This window comes from Copadichromis virginalis, linkage group LG7 (assembly GCF_057382275.1).
Source record: "Copadichromis virginalis isolate Kocher_CV1m ecotype Utaka linkage group LG7, C_Virginalis_male_GT1.1, whole genome shotgun sequence".
Taxonomy (NCBI): Eukaryota; Metazoa; Chordata; class Actinopteri; order Cichliformes; family Cichlidae; genus Copadichromis; species Copadichromis virginalis.
In genome coordinates, this window is record NC_140624.1 from 36,674,539 (window position 1) to 36,692,330 (window position 17,792).

Below are 17,792 nucleotides of genomic sequence, written 5' to 3' on the forward strand. Positions count from 1 at the left end.
GTCACCATATCACATAAAAGAAAAATAGAATTTATGACTGATTCAGATGCCTGTGAATGCCTCGGTAGAGTTCATATATCATTTCTGCAAACACTGTAACATAACTGCTTGTGTCAGGTCTCTGAAGGAGAGAGCACTACCGTGATGAATCACTGCACATTTGAAGTCAGTTTCTAAATTGCTATTTATTCTCTTGGGGGGGGGGTTTCATAATTCAGTCCCCGATCATTACATTCCACTAGTCTTGAACATACACAGCCTTTCAGGGCGGATAATGTGAGTGCATCTCCTTTTCATCCACCTGAAGAAGTGATTTTTGTTAGTGTTTGTCATCATTTAATGGAAGATACATCCCTGAGGACCAAAGCTTTGAATTCTCCTAAGCTTTAAAGCACGTTCCTTATGCAGCTACAACCATTCATCATTTTCTTTGCATTATTAATATTCACTTCAATATTCCACATATTCTGAATGAATATGGCCTGTGCATGCCTTTTATTTGCGTTCATTTCTAATAATAAACCTTCGTTACATATTTTAAATGCACAGAAAACATAAACTCTCTAAAAGGTTGCCTGGATTATCATTACTAAACGGAAATAAAGCAGTTTTCTCAGTGTGCTTATATGTGGCCTGCCAGACAATAACCGCCTCCTTCACATGGTTAAAAATAATCACAAACAAGCACAATGATCCATTCTGATGACTGGAAGCCACTCAGTTTGTGAAGTACAGTAAGCAGGAGTATGGACAAGAAAAAGGAAGGGAGGGGGTGAAAGTCTTACCTTCATCCATGTGCGCAGATCTCACCGGAATTCAGCTAATTTTCTCTGAAAGCATGTCATTTGTCACAGTGTCAGCCGCAGACAGCACGGAAAGCAAAGTCAAGTGCTTCTCTCCCTCCTGCTGTCCTCCTGCTCTCTCTGGTGAAAAATAAAGTCACAGTGGACTACCCCACCTGATCCTCCCAGACCCCGCCCCCTCACCGAGCGGCTCACACCTTTTAATTGCCGTTCAATTTAAATTTAACGCTTATTCAGGTAACCGCGTTCACGTGCGTGTGGCCCGGTAAAAGCGAGCTAACTGAGCTGTGAAACTAATTACACGTCGTTTCAAAAGGTTCATTAGGCTTCAGAAAGCAAGATTTATAACTCTGTTATTTTTTACTGCATTTTTCTACTGTTAACAAGTAAAGTGATCCTAACAAAGACTATTTTGATATGTCTTATTCCGCTGTGCTTATAGCTATGCTGCTGTACAAACGCTACAGTACTGTGCAAAAGTCTTGAGCTTTTTAAATATTTATTTCACTGGATCTAAGAAAAATGCTAAAGAAAAGAGAGTTCAACAGACATAAGATAGCCTTGCTCTGGTGATTACCAGAGAGCCAAAACTTGCATTTTATATTTTATATCCCAGGATATAAAACAGGGAGAAAAGGACTTGTGTAACCAAGTTACACAAGGGCTGCACTGAACATCAGTGGCAACAGGTTTCATGAAGTGACGAGTCCACATTTGAATTTCTGTTTGTTTAAATCGGCATTAATTTATACCGAGAGGCGAAGCGGACCCCCCCCCCCCCCGGGCCAAAAGCTTACAAAAGTTTGATAAAGGTGTCTGCATACTTTGTTTTTCTTATAGCTGCCTGAAACATTTGTGAAGGACTTTTGCCAGTGAGAAGATGATGGATTTCTGGTTCTCCAGAGACTGAAGGGACCGGCTTGATCCTGGTGGTGCTTGTCTTTTGCTTTGCAGAGATATACTAGATGTAGTGAGGCAGAATCCTTAGTGGGGGCAGGAGAGGTCCAGTGCATCAATAATACCTCAAGGATGACAAATAGGCTATTTCTTCTCTCAGATTATTGTTTCGGGTTGAGTTATTTATGGATTCTCCAATGGCTGAGCAGCTTGACCGTAGGTGTCTCAGATGTTGTTGAGGGCATAGGCAGCTCTGTTCACTTAGAGATTTTTTTTTCACAATCCTGTCCTGAATGCTGGGATGATGCATTCATCTTCACATGACAGAGTTGTCTCATATGTCTGTTGCCACTGTGTGTATTGATCTAGTGTATGGATCTTTCTTGCGTATGGGCTCGTTGCAGCTTTCAGCACACATTTGTTTTTGTTTTTTTTACACTGTCCTTAGACTGACCTCCATGGCTTGTTCCTTGCTCAATGACAACAAGTGATTTGTTGTTTGGAATTAGTGGGGTCTGTGCTGATTGAGCTCATCCAAAAACAACAGCAGTTGAAAGCCTTAAAAATGAGAACTTCTTCTTTTATTAGTCATTTAGTGTTATCCAAATTAAAAACAGAGAGTGTGGTTTTAGCAGCTACAATGTGTTGAGCTCCAGAGATTTAACTGTTCTTTGGCTCTGCAGTTATTTACACTATTTGTCCAAGTAAAAGATTGAAAATCTCTTTTTCAAAGGACACCTCAACATTTACATCGTAACCTGGTCTCATGCCGTAAGTGCTGGTCAATTAGTCCCACAAATTCAGTCTCTTTTATTGTGTACACAAAGTTGACCATCATTCTACAAGAGAATACTTCATGATCCTGTTACTGTATATTTTTGAGTGCTCACCGAGTGCAGACCCAGCTAACCAAGAAAACAGAGCCTTGAACAAAGTGAAACCCACTTTACTTCAGTCTGATTAGTTTAGGTGCCTAAATATAACCGAGCATCAAATTAAAATGAAGAAAATGGACTTGAAACAAAACTTAAGTGAAAAAGTAACGGTTCTGCTGTAGGGCTTAAACAATGACTTTGGCCTCTGCCATTCCTTCAGCATCCAAACATGGACTTTTTCCATCCTCAAAACCTCTGTGTTGAAGGACACAATGCAACAGATCAGCAGAGGCCATGCTGATAAATAACCCATATTCCTGTAAAAAAAAAAGAAAAGAAAAAGTTAGGGGTTGTATCGTGGGAAATGAATAATAGATTCAATTTTGTGAGCATTTCACGTACTGCTGTGAGATTGTGTTGCATGTGGAACCTAACAATCAGTAGATGAATATTGCAACCTGCTGTTAAAAAACTTTGATTGACCATAAAGCTATTTAATGGTTGTGTGATGACAAACTTCGTTTTACTAAATCAGGGCTCTGCACAGGCTTAAAATGAGCTTCAAATTTGCTGAGCACAGCACAACATGTTTTAATAATGAAACTAGGCTTGCAGTTGTTTCAGATCTTCTCAAAAAATTAGTTTCACTCAGCAGAGGTGTTGATGCCATCTGTGGGTTTAATATATAAATGTTAAAAGAGTGTCTTTAGGAATACAAAACCCATCTAAAGTATTAAAGATAGATAGACGTGGTTAGAGGCAGATTTTCCTGTGCAAACGTTATGGAAAAATGTGACTAGAAGTGAATTTTCCTTTCAAAAGACCATTGCTGACACAAATTATGTGCTTTAATGGAATGACTAGAGAATCAGCTAAACAACACTGAAAATGGAAAGGTTTTTTCACCTACACAAACCCAGATGAAATGCATGGACACTGAGTCCAGCTATAAAGCCTCTTCTGGTACAAGCATCTCTCAGTATAATACAAAACAGTTCAATGTCAAGATTTTGCTGTAGTACACAAAATGCAGGACACAGTCGAAAAGTAGTTTTCATAAACAGAATCTTCATGAAAACAGAGCAGACCATTATTAAGTATTAAAATGTTATTTTACAAAAGAATGACAACAATAAAAGAATGTAAACAAACATTTTTCATAAACAATGATAATCATATCTCATTTGAACTATTAAGGAACAATATAGGATCCATAAGCTTAATGCATGATTATAAATGAAATTTAGATATGTTTATTTTATATAATATTGCAAGAGCTTTGGGCATTTTATTTTTACATTGCTTATGCAGCAGTGGACATCACAGGCAGGTAACAGAAATTTTGATCAGGCAAGTATCTTTGGATTAGTCTCTTATTTCATTCACAGGCAGGAGTCGTACTAGGAAAGGCAACTTGAGCAGTCCGAACAGCTTGTCTCTGGGGCAGGGGCAGGGGGCTATATTCAGATAACTTTATTTGGGAGGAGAAACAGAGCTTCTCCTCTTTTTCTGCCAGTCTGAGCACCAATGCTCCGAGCAGGCAAGTAGTTATTGTGGGCAGGATGAGAGTGGGTCAGGGAGGTTAGAAAGAAAGTATTTTCTGCAGGCTCTTCAACAGGTTTCCTTGGCGGAGACAGACATGTAAGTACAAAGCAAATGTAGACTGAGTATAAATACTGCCTTGATTTGAGATGGAAGACAAGTGTGCCTGCCCTGGGTTAGACAGCACCCACCACTGAAAGAGTCTGATAAGTTTTCATTGACACATACATTCACACAGTCAGGGGAGAGATGAAGAGAAAGGCTGATGCCATCAGGACCTTCAATATCACTTTACCTCATTCTCTGTGTAGAAACTGTTGAATTAAACTGAAGTATTTGCTGTGTGTACCTGTCTGTAATAATGGGATGCAAACGAGAAAACGTTCCAGCTGAGACCTGGCCAGTCCATCCTTCTAGCTGCTCAGTGGATAACAGTTACACTGAACTTTCGGAGCTTTTGCACAGCTGAGCCACATGAAAGCATTTAATGCTGTGTTTCTACACTATGTTCAGGCACAAACACAATAAAACAGCTACTTTAAAGCTGAAAACTTGTTCCAGCTTTTTCATACAGGAAACGAATCAACAATCAATAAGGGAATCAATGAAGGACTCAACCAAAGCAAAAATAATAAAGCATATAAATAAATAAATATTCATGTAACTTCTGACAAAGTCAGGGTTTCAGACAGTGTTTGGAAAATGTTGGCTGAATGATTGAGTGAAAAAAAGCAACAAACATATGGGCCCCTCCTGAAAAACCTTCTTAACACGTCTAAACCAGGATTGTCAAACTCAGTTTGGTTTATGGATCATATACACTGCTCAAAAAGAGATAAAGGAACACTTTGAAAACAAATCAGGAAAAAAACAAAACAAATAAACATGGCAGATATTTATCCTTATATGGACTGGGTAATGTGTTAGGAACTAACGGACAGATATGGGCTGTAACTGTTACTTGGAATGCGTTACTGTTATCCGATTACTTTTTTCAGGTAAAGATAAAAGTAAGAGATTACTATTGCAAAAAAGTAATTAGATTACTGTTACTTTCCTGTAAGCACACAGCGTTATGGCGTTACTGTGTTACTAAACTGTGATTTTGTTTTTGAGAGTGTCTCATGACAATGACGTACGAGCGTGCGATGTCCGTGGCACCCTAACCTCCACCCACCCCACTCCTGCTAAACAGATGAAAATAGATTTAAGAATCACAGAATCTTTGATTTTATTTATTTTTGCTGTGTTTTACTTGCCTCTTTTTGAAAGAGTGAGTGCAAACACAAAAAAATATTTTATTTAATATGCTGGAATATGCAGAAAATAGATTTACATGTTAAACAAATTTCTTCCACTTAAAGACTGTTGCATAGGATTTAATTTTTGCTTGATGTAATGTGCATAAAGTTAAAAGATTAAAACAAATAAAACTATTTTTAAAAGAGACTTTTTCATTTGATTACATTTTATATGATGGATTATACAATAAAAGTCCAATTGGGCTGAAAGGTCTATTGCTTTATAACGTGTTCAGGTTGTGTGTCATGTTTTTAAAAAGTAACTAAGTAATAAAGTAACTAATTGCTTTTGAAAATAAGTAATCAGTAAAGTAACAGTATTGCTTTCTTGGAGAAGTAATCAGTAATTAGTAAATAATTACTTTTTTCAAGTAAGTTGACCAACACTGCTAACGGATGCCACATTATTAGACAGAGATGAAAATGACCAACTCAAAATGAGACTCAGCAGTTTGTATAGCCCCCACCTACCTGACAGTGTTGAGGCATGCTTCTAACAGGACAAGGGGATCTCCTCCCAGATCTGTACCAGGGCACCGCTGAGCTTCTGGACAGTATATGGTTCATCCTGATCCTTGGTTGGACTCAATCATAATGTCCCAGAGATGGAATTAGATCAGGTGAGTATGGGGCCCAGTTAATGGTATCAATTTCTTCATTCTCCAACAACTGCTTGCATACTCTTAACACAGGGGGCCAAGCTTTGTTATGGCGCAGGAGGAACCCAGGGCCCCCTGCAGCAGCATAGGGTGTGACAGTGGATTCAGCAATTTTTATCCTGATATCCAATGGTATTCAGGGTGCTGTTGCCTAGCCTACAGAGGTCTATGTGTTCCTCCATAGACATGCCTCCCCAGACCATCACTAAACCACCACCAAACTGGTCATGCTGAACAATGCTACAGGCAGTATAATATTCTTCACAGCTTCCTGAGACCCATTCATATCTGTCACATGTGCTCAGGGTAAACCTGCTCTCATTTGTTAAAAGCACAAGGCACCAGTGGTGGACCTCCCAATCGTGGTATTCTATGGTGCCGAGCAGTAAACACAGGACCCACTAGAGGACATCGGGACCCTCAGTTTCAGTCTGAGGCAAGTCTGTGTCTGATTGTTTGGTCAGAAACATTCACACTAGTGTCCCGCCAGTGCTCATCCTGTTTCTCCTTGCACAAAGGAGGAGATACTAGTCCTACTGATGGGTTAAGAACCATCTATGGCACTGTCCAGCTCTTCTAGAGTAGCTGCATGTCTGCTGTAATCTCTTGAGACTGTGTTGGGATACACAGCAAACCTTCTGGCATAGTATGTATTGCTGTGCCATCCTGGAGGAGTTGGACTACCCTACCTGTCTGTAGGGTCCAGGTATTGCCTCATGCTTTCAGTGGCGACTCTGACAATTTGACTATTTCACTCTTAAATATCTTTATATCTTTAATCTAGAAAAGCATCTTGTACTTTTTCACTCCTGCATACTAATTCTGGCATCATCTTACCAGGAACAGCTCTGTACTTTGAACCTTTATTGACAAGTTGAAAATATTTGACTGCGGTTCAAACTATTTGTAGAGGGGGGCCAAACTGGACCCTTTGATAGGCTGGTTCTTGCTACACTTTTAAGACAAGATATTAACATCTGCATTTGCTCAAGCGATATTGTATGACTGCACAGGTGCCACTATATATGAAAACACACTTGATCTTAGGCTGCATGTCTTTAAAGTGTCAAGGTGCTTTGTGTGAAGATCTGAAAAGTGTAAACAATGAAAGGCCCAAGGCAGTTTTTTGGGAAGAAAAGTTTTTCTTAAGCTCTCTTTCTGACTACTTATTTTATATGTCATGCAGGTCTATCAGATGTTGACTATGACTTGTGTTGACAAATCCTGTGTTCCTGCCATGAAATGTCAACTTGAAGTTTTATTTTTCAAAGTTTAGAATGACTCAAGAGCTCCAGACGCTCTTTAGACATCAATCAGAAAAGTGTTTCTTCTTGTTCTTGTTGTTTCATTTTTTTTTTTTTTTTATCTCTGCAGTTGTTGAAGTTTAGCTAGTCTACAAACTGGTATGGTTTTTTTCTGTTGGAAAAGGAATCTCAAGCTTGTTTAAAAAGAAAAGATTATTTGCTGCCCTGTCACGGATAAAACATTTACTCTCTGGTCAGTCGTTTTTGCTATGAGCTGGATATTTGTTGTATTCAGCTCCTGTCTGGAGATTTCTCGCTAAGGAAGAAATACTGAACTCCTTTACTTTAAAGGTCAGGTTCCTCATCTTCAGGCAGACAGACATCTTGGAGAGCCATTTCTGCACCGTAGTGCTCATAGCACCCTCTCACAGCTGATGTTCTCCCACATTCGCCACCTTTAGACATTTAAAGTGATTGCATTTGTAGGAAAAAACTCACTCCTTTTACTGCCAGGGGAATGCAAACACACACGGCGCCAGCCTCTGCTTGGCAGAGAGAAATACATTTTGTTGTTATCAGTTTCAGTTGGTTAAATGCTAAATTATTCATAGGAAGGTAAAGGCTTGCCCTCATGAGATTAGTGGGCCTAATTGTTCATCCAGTTTGCTGCTTGAATGCAACTTCGCTGGCTGAACACCAGCATCCTGGATGAATCTTTTTTTTTTTTTGTAATGAGAAAAAGACATGGCAGTCACTATTTACAGAACCCCTCAAACTTTTAATATAACCAGCAAAGTAATAATGGGTATATACAAGTTTGCAGGATGTAAAAATTAAAAGGAAATTATATATTAAGTTTGGAAAAGGTGGATAATATTTAGTTTTGAGAGCATTTTACAAAGTTCACCCTAACGGCACTTTAATGACATTTAAGAAATTTACAGAAAATTTAAGTAAATTGTTTTTAATTCTTATGAGATCTGTTCAGTTACTAATGAAACTTTCCCAGACCTGAAACCACACATCAGATGAGAATCTGGTTTCTTCTTTAGTGTCAAAAATCTGCATTATTTATACTGCTCAAGCTTTGTAAGTGATTGTTTAGTTACAGAATCATTCTTTTGTTTGTTTTACTTTATTGTTGCAAGAAGTGGTGATGTGAAAAAAATGTGTTTTAGTTCTACACTTCCTGCTGTGCCTGGCAGGAGCTTTTATTTTGAAGATCCACAGGAAGTTGTGCGTTAACATGGCGTATTGTTACCAGTTACTCAATGAAAAAGAGAAAACCCAGAGCTATCTTGATTAGCAGCAGAAACTGCCTCGGTTACTGAAGCAAAGCTTCATAAAAGTTGTTTTTAAAGTGTTTCAAAAGTTATTGGCTAATATCTCAGTAGTGAGATGAATGTTGGGCAGAGCTGAGGTGGCAGCTAAGTTAATGGTGTTCCACGTGTCTCGGTCAGGTCTTTTATTGAGCTTTGAGCTCCACGAGGAAAGACCAGTGATTCCAATTGATCCAGATCTGCACAACCAGTCAGACGGCCAAAGATTGATCTGGTTTCTGGTAGGTCATCCCGACTGGCAACAGTCGACAGACAAAAAGAGTATAAATACACCACGCGTGAAAGTTCTCTAGACTTATGAGTTGCTGACTGACAGATGATTAAAGATCATTCCCTCACCTGATCTGTGTTTTGACTTGACTGACCCTTGACTCTATAAAACTCTGAGGAACAACTGAAAGATAAGTTTGCAACCTAACAAAATACCTTTTAAAGGGACAGTTTAAATAATTGAGGACAATGCATTTTACTTTTATTTTATTTTGTAAAAGGCCCAGGTTGTAATCTCTGTTATGAAGCTGTTGCCTGTTGAAAACTAAAGTCACTGTTAACGAAAATTCCTGTGTGTACGATTATTCACACTCATATCCAGCTCCTCCCCGATTCATGGATTCATTTTCCAGTGTTCGTCTGTGAATCTAAAAGATATGCCACTGTAAACTTTACAGGGCGGATATTTTAAAGTCAACTGTCTTTACTTGCCCCCAAAAATCTCACTCACACACATAAGGTTGTTTTATGAATACAAAACTGGCTGCAACTGATGTTAAGCCCTCACATGCTTATTCATATTATAATTAGTTTGAACTAGTGGAAATAATGAGTTTATGGGTAATTTAAATACTGCTCACAGGAGCCTCATTCATTCAAAAAGAGAAGAAAAAAAACTACTTTTCAACACATTTAAGTTATTTGCTTCGGTTTTTAAGACATGTACTGTTTGGTTCAGCAACTGTTTTTAACAAGCGGGCCAAGAACACTATTTTCTACTGCCTCAGATCCAAACATCAGGCAGACAAAGTTAGCAATTAACTGTGATAACAGAGTGGAACATCTGGCAGCTAAACAGCTACAGTGCTATGAAAAAGTATTTGCCCACTTCCTGATTTTTCGTTTGTTTTTTGCACATTTATCACATTGACATGTTTCAGATCATCAAACACAGTTTTATTTTAGACAAACATAACTGAAATAAATACAAAATAGAATTTTTAAATGACGATTTCATTTTTGTTTGGAAAAAAAACCTGTCCAGACCTGCCCGACCCTATGTGGTTGTGCTATCTTTCGCAACATGAAATGTATTCAAGCGTCTTTCGCATTACTGTGGAGGAGCTCTGGCCAAATCTTCTTTGCAAAATTGAACAGCTGCACATTGGAGGGTTTTCGAGTGAAAATGACCTGTTTAAAGTCATGCCAAAGCATGTCAATCGGATTTAAGTCTGGACTTTGATGAGACCTAAGAAACACCAAATTTTTTTTTCTTTTTCAGAGGTGGAAGAGCTTGTTCTTTTTGGTCAACGATGGTTTTCTCCTTTGAACTCTCCCGTGGATGCCATTTTTGTCGTCTGTTTCTTTTTGCCTTATTGTTGAATCATGAACTCTGATCTTAACTGAAGTAAGTGAGGCCTGCAGTTCTTTGAATGTTGCTCTGGGTTCTTTTGTGACTGTCATGGTCCCTGGGTCTTGGACCCAGGAATGACTTTAGAATTATAATTACAGCAGTTTCCCTTTTTGTATTTCCATCCTGTTCCCTCTCTGTTCCTTCCATCAGTCTTGTTTCTGTGCTGTTTTTTTCTTTCAATGTCCCCCTGTGTCAAGTTAGTCTTCTTCATTTTTTCAGCTCTATTCTGCTCCCTGATTTATTTATTTGACTGTTGTTCCTTATGTATTATGATGAGTGTAACTTCTCTCCTTTCGTATTATGCTGATTATCTTCAGCATGTTCCCCACTTTTTCCCTCTTCCCTCATTACCTCTTAACCCTACCTATACTGTCTCAGTGTCCTTTGTCCCCATCACATCAGCCATATTGCTGTGTGTTTGGCTTGCTCTGCTTTCTCTGCATTTGTTGACTTGGTTCCCTGTTATCTTTTGGATTTTGGACATGTGGTTTTTGATTTATCCAAGAAATATTAAAACATTGTTTAAAGTTTATTTTTGTCTCAAGAGTCTTGCATTTAGGTCCATAATAGCTGAATGAGTCACTGATGCACTATCTGATGACTTTTTGGCTGGTTGGCTACTCCTGGGAAGTTTCACTATTATACGAGTTCTCTCCATGTGTGGATCTCAGCATGTTTGGCTGGAGTCTCAAAGCCTTAGAAATGACTTTGTAAACCTTTCCAAACTGATAGATGTCAGAGACTTTGTTCCTCTTTCTTTGGTATAAAGTGGTGCTTTCTTGTTTTCTGAAATATTTTAGTCCATTTTATTTAGTCTGACAGGTTTTATTTAAATGATTTTTGATTTCAGATGATATTCTTGATTTAACAGGTCTGGCAGTAATCCAGCCTGTGTGCAGCTATAGTGAAACTGAACACGGCTTTTTAGATGGATTTAATAAGGAGGTGCAATTACTATTTCAGGTAGGTTTAGATATCCTTTTTTCATAAATAACACATTTAACAAAGACACATTTAAAAATGGTATTTGAATTAATTTGGTTATCTTTGTCTAATATTAAAATTTGATTTGGAACATAGGTGTGGTGACTATGAGAAAAACAAAGAAAATACTTCACACAGCTGTAGACATATCATTCAGCGCTTGGCACAAACCAAAGGAGAGTGCCCCCTAGTGAGCAAAACTCAATGCAGTTATAATATTTCATGTATTGAACTGCAAAAAGCTTTATATGAATATATGCAGTTTTCCACAAATGGTCTGACAGACAAAAAATCCACACTGTGGACCTGACATCATCATTTTCCCAGCAGCAGCCTGCTTAGTGTTCTGACTTGCTATCATATATGCAACAGATGCTGAGAGCAATGGAAGCTGCAGAAGGAAGTCTTCTCATACAGTTTTTTATTTATTTATTTAGACTAATAGTATACTTAAAGCCAGCAGTGTGAGACATAGATAGCAAGGTATGTTTCAAAGAAACGGTGTGAACGCTAATTGCATTTCCAGGGCTGGGCAGAGTTCAGCAGAGATGCTAGTGGATTTTTACAACACCAAGGGACTTGTTGGGAGAAATTAGTGAATTGAGTTAATTGTGGAATGTGCTTAGAGATAGGCAAATGGAATTTGCCTATCACTTTTGTTTCATTAATGTGCAAAGCCTCTGGGGTCGACAATAGAACAGGATGTCTATATCAACATTTGTGGCAAAAGAAGGAAAAAAAAATAGTTGAATGAATGGGAAACCGTTCTGGGAGCCGACCTTGCGGACGGCGATGATGTCCAGCTGGTGGCCGGCGATTCCGAGGTGCAGAATGTGGATTGGGCAGAAGCAGGACCAGGCGAGGCAGCCGCGGAAGCTGAAGCTGGACAAGGCAAGGCAGCCGCGGAAGCTGAAGCTGGACCAGGCGAAGCAGAAGCTGAAGATGAAGTGGCATGAGGCTGGACGGGCTCCTCGGGCCCCCCAGCTGGAGCAGATGCAGGACCAGTAGGTGCAGAGACCACTTGCTGAACAGAAGGCTGAGCAGGTGGTGGAGCAGACGACTGAGCTGAACACTGGGGAGATGGCTGAGCTGCCCAGTGGGCTAAGGGCTGAGCTAACAGTAACACAGAAAATTGAACTATTGACTGGGCTGCTAACAGAGCTAATGACTGAGCTATAGACTGAAATGCATGCAGAAGCGATGGTGGTGATGATGGTTGTGGACTTAACTCTCCTGAGCCTCTGGAACACAGGGAGAACTGCTGGGCAGGCTTGCCTGAGCCTTCAGCAGAAACAAGAACGGGTGCAGGCACCTGCCGGACACAAGCTGCTCCCACCCGAGGAGTAGGTACGGGTGCGGAGACGGGCTGTATCCTGGCTGGCCTCACCCTGGGGACCGGCATGGGTGCAGGGATGGACTGGTTCACAGCCCCCGCTCACCCTGGAAGCTGGGACAGGCACCGGCAACGGCTGGGCAGCTGTTCTCACCCGAGGAGCTGGTATGGGTGCAGAAACTGACAGAGCCTCAGCCGGCCTGGAAACCAGAGCAGGGACCAACTGGGCCCGAGCCTCCCTCACCCAAGGAACTGATATGGGTGCAGGGGTACGCTGGGCCCGAGCTGCCCTGGGAGCAGGAACACAAGGAGGCAAAGCAGCGGGCTCAGAAAAAACAGTCTTAGAATGGGCAGGCTCAGGGTTAAAATGTACCGGGTCAACAAAAACAGACTTATCAAAAATGAATGAAATGATGATGTGAGTTTATTACTTTTAACGTCAGATGGGACGTGAGAATAAAAGTCATTGTCACTCACCACTGTGAGTTGCTCAGCAATGTCCAGTGTATGGCGGCGGGTGCGCCGCTTCCTTTGAACAGAGGAAGCTGGCGGAGCGAGCAACTGAGTCTCTGGTGCACAGAACGGTGACACTGAGGCTGGAGCGTGAGCACCTGAAGCCACACGGAGGACTCCCACTTGAAGCGGGCAAGACTTGGATGCAGGCGGAGCAACAGGTGGGGACTTTCGGCAGCTCTTGGGACCTCCGAGAACCAGCCGAGTCCCACGGAAAATGCGCTCGTAGTCGGGAGCACGCCACGGCTTCCAGCGGAGCTCGCTCGTTGAGCTCGCGGTCTGCTGAGTCCATAATATGGTCAGGTCGCATACAGTCTGGCTGAGGCAGACTGTATGCGTTTGCAAGAGAGGACTCAAACGCAGACCAAAAACTGAACGTGATGTGGATTTAACAAAAAAAACTAGCCGTTTATTGAAGCTAGGAAACAAGGTACAAACAAAGGGCAGAGGTGAAACTAAATAATAACCTAAACTGGGTGACCTAAAACTAAACATGAAAAAACCTTAAGCATGGTGAACTGAAATGGATACCTGAAGTTGTGACGTGGATGAGCAGACGACCTGACAAATAATGACTGAAGACACACGGACTAAGTACACACAGGAGGATATATTATTAATCCTTTATTTATCCAGGTAAAAATCTCATTGAGATTAAAAATCTCATTTCCAAGAGAGACCTGGCATCATGGCAACAAAAGTCACATACCACATAGGTATATAACATTTAAAACAAATACAATATTCCATACAAACGTGTAAAATATACAATAACAGATCAAATTAAGAGTACATTAAAAACAATCACACTGAGTAAAAGAGCTGTTCTCTCGTTCCTTTAAGACAGACTTAAACTCTCCCAAGGTAACCAATTCTGATAATTTCAGTTCCTTCTGCAGATTATTCCAGGAAGCAGGGGCAGCGTATTTAAAAGCCCTTTTCCCCAATTCTGTTCTGATTTTTGGGACAATCAATTGTATGATTTTGTTCGAACGAAGGTTGTATTGGTTGTGGTTTTTACACATATAAACACATAAATAAGATGGAACCAGCCCAAGGAGAGATTTATAGATAAAGATCAACCAATGGGAGAGTCTACGAATATGCAAAGATAGACATTTAGCAGCAGCATACAAAGAACAATGATGTACATGATTTCCATAGCCAGTAATAAAACGTAAAGCACAATGGTACACAGTATCCAACCTCTTTAGGTAGTGGGCAGGTGCATTCATAAAAAGCAGGTCACCATAATCTAATAAAGGTAAAAAGGTTGCACGAATCAAATGTTTTCTCACTTGGAGGGAGAAACAGGATTGGTTTCTAAAAAAGTAACCTAGTTTTAGTTTTAACTTCGACACAAGCCTTTGAATGTGAGTCTTAAATGACAAATTCTGATCTATAATGATCCCTAGATACTTGTAAGATGTGACCATTTCAATTTCAGATCCTTGAATTGTTTTAATCTTAGGAGACGTAGCTAACAACTCTTTGCCATTTGAGAATAACATGAACTTGGATTTCTCTGGATATAACACCAACTTAAGTTGAATTAAATGGGACTGAACGACATCAAAGGCAGACTGCAGAAATTGCAGGGTTTGTGCTACTGAAGGGGATGAACAATAAATAATTGTATCATCTGCATAAAGATGAAATGCTGCATTTGACAAATTATCACAAAGGTTGTTTATGTAAAGAGAAAATAGCAATGGCCCTAATATGGAGCCCTGCGGAACTCCTTTGGATACTGGGAGAAAAGAAGAAGAAGACCCAGCAGCACGGACATAATAATGAGGGAAATGGAAACACATGGGGAAACAGCTGACACACATGAACATAATGAATTCACAAGGGGAGAGTAAAACTAAAAACATTGAACATAGGAACTGTAACGTCGGGTTGTGTTTAGTGGTTGAGAGGAGGGGGTAAAAACACTTAGCAGGATAGTCGAAAGAATACACACTCACACTGGCATTGGGAATTCCACAGCGTGTTCTTTAATATACCTTCTCTTCATCAACCATATAAGCCCAGTTGAACGGCTGCAGCTTAACAAACATAGCGCACAGTGTTTGTACAACCCATAACATTGCAAACAAAGGTGTCTGGAGAGGTAAAATATGAAATCCGTCCCTCCTCATGCACTAGCGTGCAAGCACATGTCCACACAATCACAGAGAGGGCAGTGGCGCATACTGATGACAACATTAACCCTCGACTTGGGTTGTCTTAAAGACACACCACACCATTGTGACTGTTACAGAACACAGGACCCCTTCAAAATAAAACAGGAAACATAATGAGATGCAGACATGACAACCTGAACTTGACAACATAAGACACAGACATGAAGGGCAAGGGAGACTTAACAGGGGTTGGAAGACACAAGGGGAATCTAATAACAAATGAACTAGAAAAACTAATGAGCGTAACCATATACTATAAACATCAAAATAACTAAAACTCAAAACACTGGGTAATAAGACCCAGGATCGTGACATTTATTTACTTGATTCCTGTCATAATCAGGTTATAGCCAAGTAATAAACTGTGATTTTACATCTGCATGCTGGGACAGAAACACCAATATACAATGTGTAAACACATGTATGCATAAATTCACCAACTGAAACAGTACACATAGATTATTTACATTGTGAGTAATAATGCAACCAGCATTTTTGTATGAGCAGAGCAATGAATAAAGATACACATGACTCTATATACACACACAGTGCACATAGCTGTGGACACACTGATATACAATATAAACACATCGGCTCAGTTTAGCTGAAACTATCTAATTTAACAGCCATGCAACCATGCCTTTAGGTTTTTGCTCTTTAGACACGTGATGATTTAAATTCTTCAGTCAGTTTAGAAACTTCATTTGTATTATGCTGAGATTAGTTTTTACTATTTAATCTGCCATGTTTGCTATGAATAGGGTGGATTGCACAACTATATGCATGTCTTTACTTCTCTTTCTAGCCTTGCTAGAAGGGGAAAAATAAAACACTAAAGTCAGGGGATCAAACATCATCTCTAAAGTTATGGACTGTAACACTATATAAGCATAATACTGGAAAAAATGTGCTCAAATGTCATGGCTAAAAAACATACTATTACAAAAATGTAGGATATTTCCCATAGTCTGACTATTTCATAAGCGGTCCTTGCCTTTTATGGTAAATGTAGAAAACAAGCTCAAAGAGGCAGGACAAATGAGGAGTAGGCTAGTACACAGTTGGTGCATTATGGGCTTTCCCATGTGAACAAGGCGTCCTGCCAGCATCGCCAGGCGAGACACTGTGTTTTTCTTTATGATCCCTGTAGCAGCAGCAGGCGTCAACATCATGCTACAAGCCATGTAATATTTTCCATGGTACCAGGCTCACTTTGGCTTCAATAGTAATTTTCAGCAGCAACCTTTCACCACTTTCTGAAGACCAGCATGAAACAAGTGTTTGTGCAATTAAAGTGCCCCAAGGTCTTTGCTAAACAGAGCTAAACAGAGTACTGCACAAGCACTGTGTACCTCCAGACTATTTCTCATTTGATCGTATCTTTTTGATTAAATGAAAACACTCTGGTTAATAAATAATGGACACAAAAAAGTTTGTGACTTCCCTAAATTGGCTAGAAGCACAAGCCCAAAGAAAAGTGTTGTCCCTGAATTTAGCTTTACCTCAGACTTTAATACTGTTCGTAAATTCCTCAGTACTGCAGGGGTCTGGTGTGCCTTTTGATTTAACGCAGTAAGAAAGGAATGCTGCTGATATGCCCTTTTGAGTCTATAGTATTTCATAGAGTAATTGCTTAGATGATGGCAATAATATAACACTTTCAACATTGTTTCTTTCCTTGACACGCCAAGTTCTTTTCGTAGTGTTAAGGTTCAAAATTGAGGAGGGAGAGTACAAACCACCCTTGGTCCAGAAGGTCTTGGTCAAACAATGATTTTAATGACTACACACGTGTGGGAAGAATAATCTGTACACAGACAGGAATTAATCTTCGACTTAATCAGAGCATACACAGATTTTTAAAGCATCAGGGTTTGATTTACTGACGCCCCTTCATACGTCACAGACAGGATATATACGTACGTCAAATCAAAACCACAATGACCTTTTAACACAATTTAAAAAGAACATCGTCTTCCATCTTCATAACAGGTGCATCCTGTCACTGCCGGATGCTCGCTTGTCATCTTGACACCTCAGCAGCAGTTCGGCGACAAACTGCTCTTTTTGCAACCCCAAGCAAAACATGATTAAACTTTCACCTATAAATGATTCTCTAACTGAGTGTGTGTGTGTGTGTCTGTGTGCTAACCACAATTGCACCCTGTTTCACCTCACGACTAGCTCCTAACCTCTAACCAGACAGAGAGACAGAAGCCACTCTGATATGTAACAACTGAAACTATGTATGTGTCCTCTACTAAATAAATGTTTTAATCAAGAACCCCTACTAAAAGCTTAATACAAGAATATGAACATATAAAAGATATTAAAATGAACTGTTGTGTAAGCATGTACTGCAATTCCTTCTATGTTCTAGTTTTCCCTCGGCATGGATCATCTAGACACTCTCACTAGATGAAGCTTAAGACCATTAATGAACCTGAACATCAACTCAAATAAGCACAGATATGCATTGTGTACACAA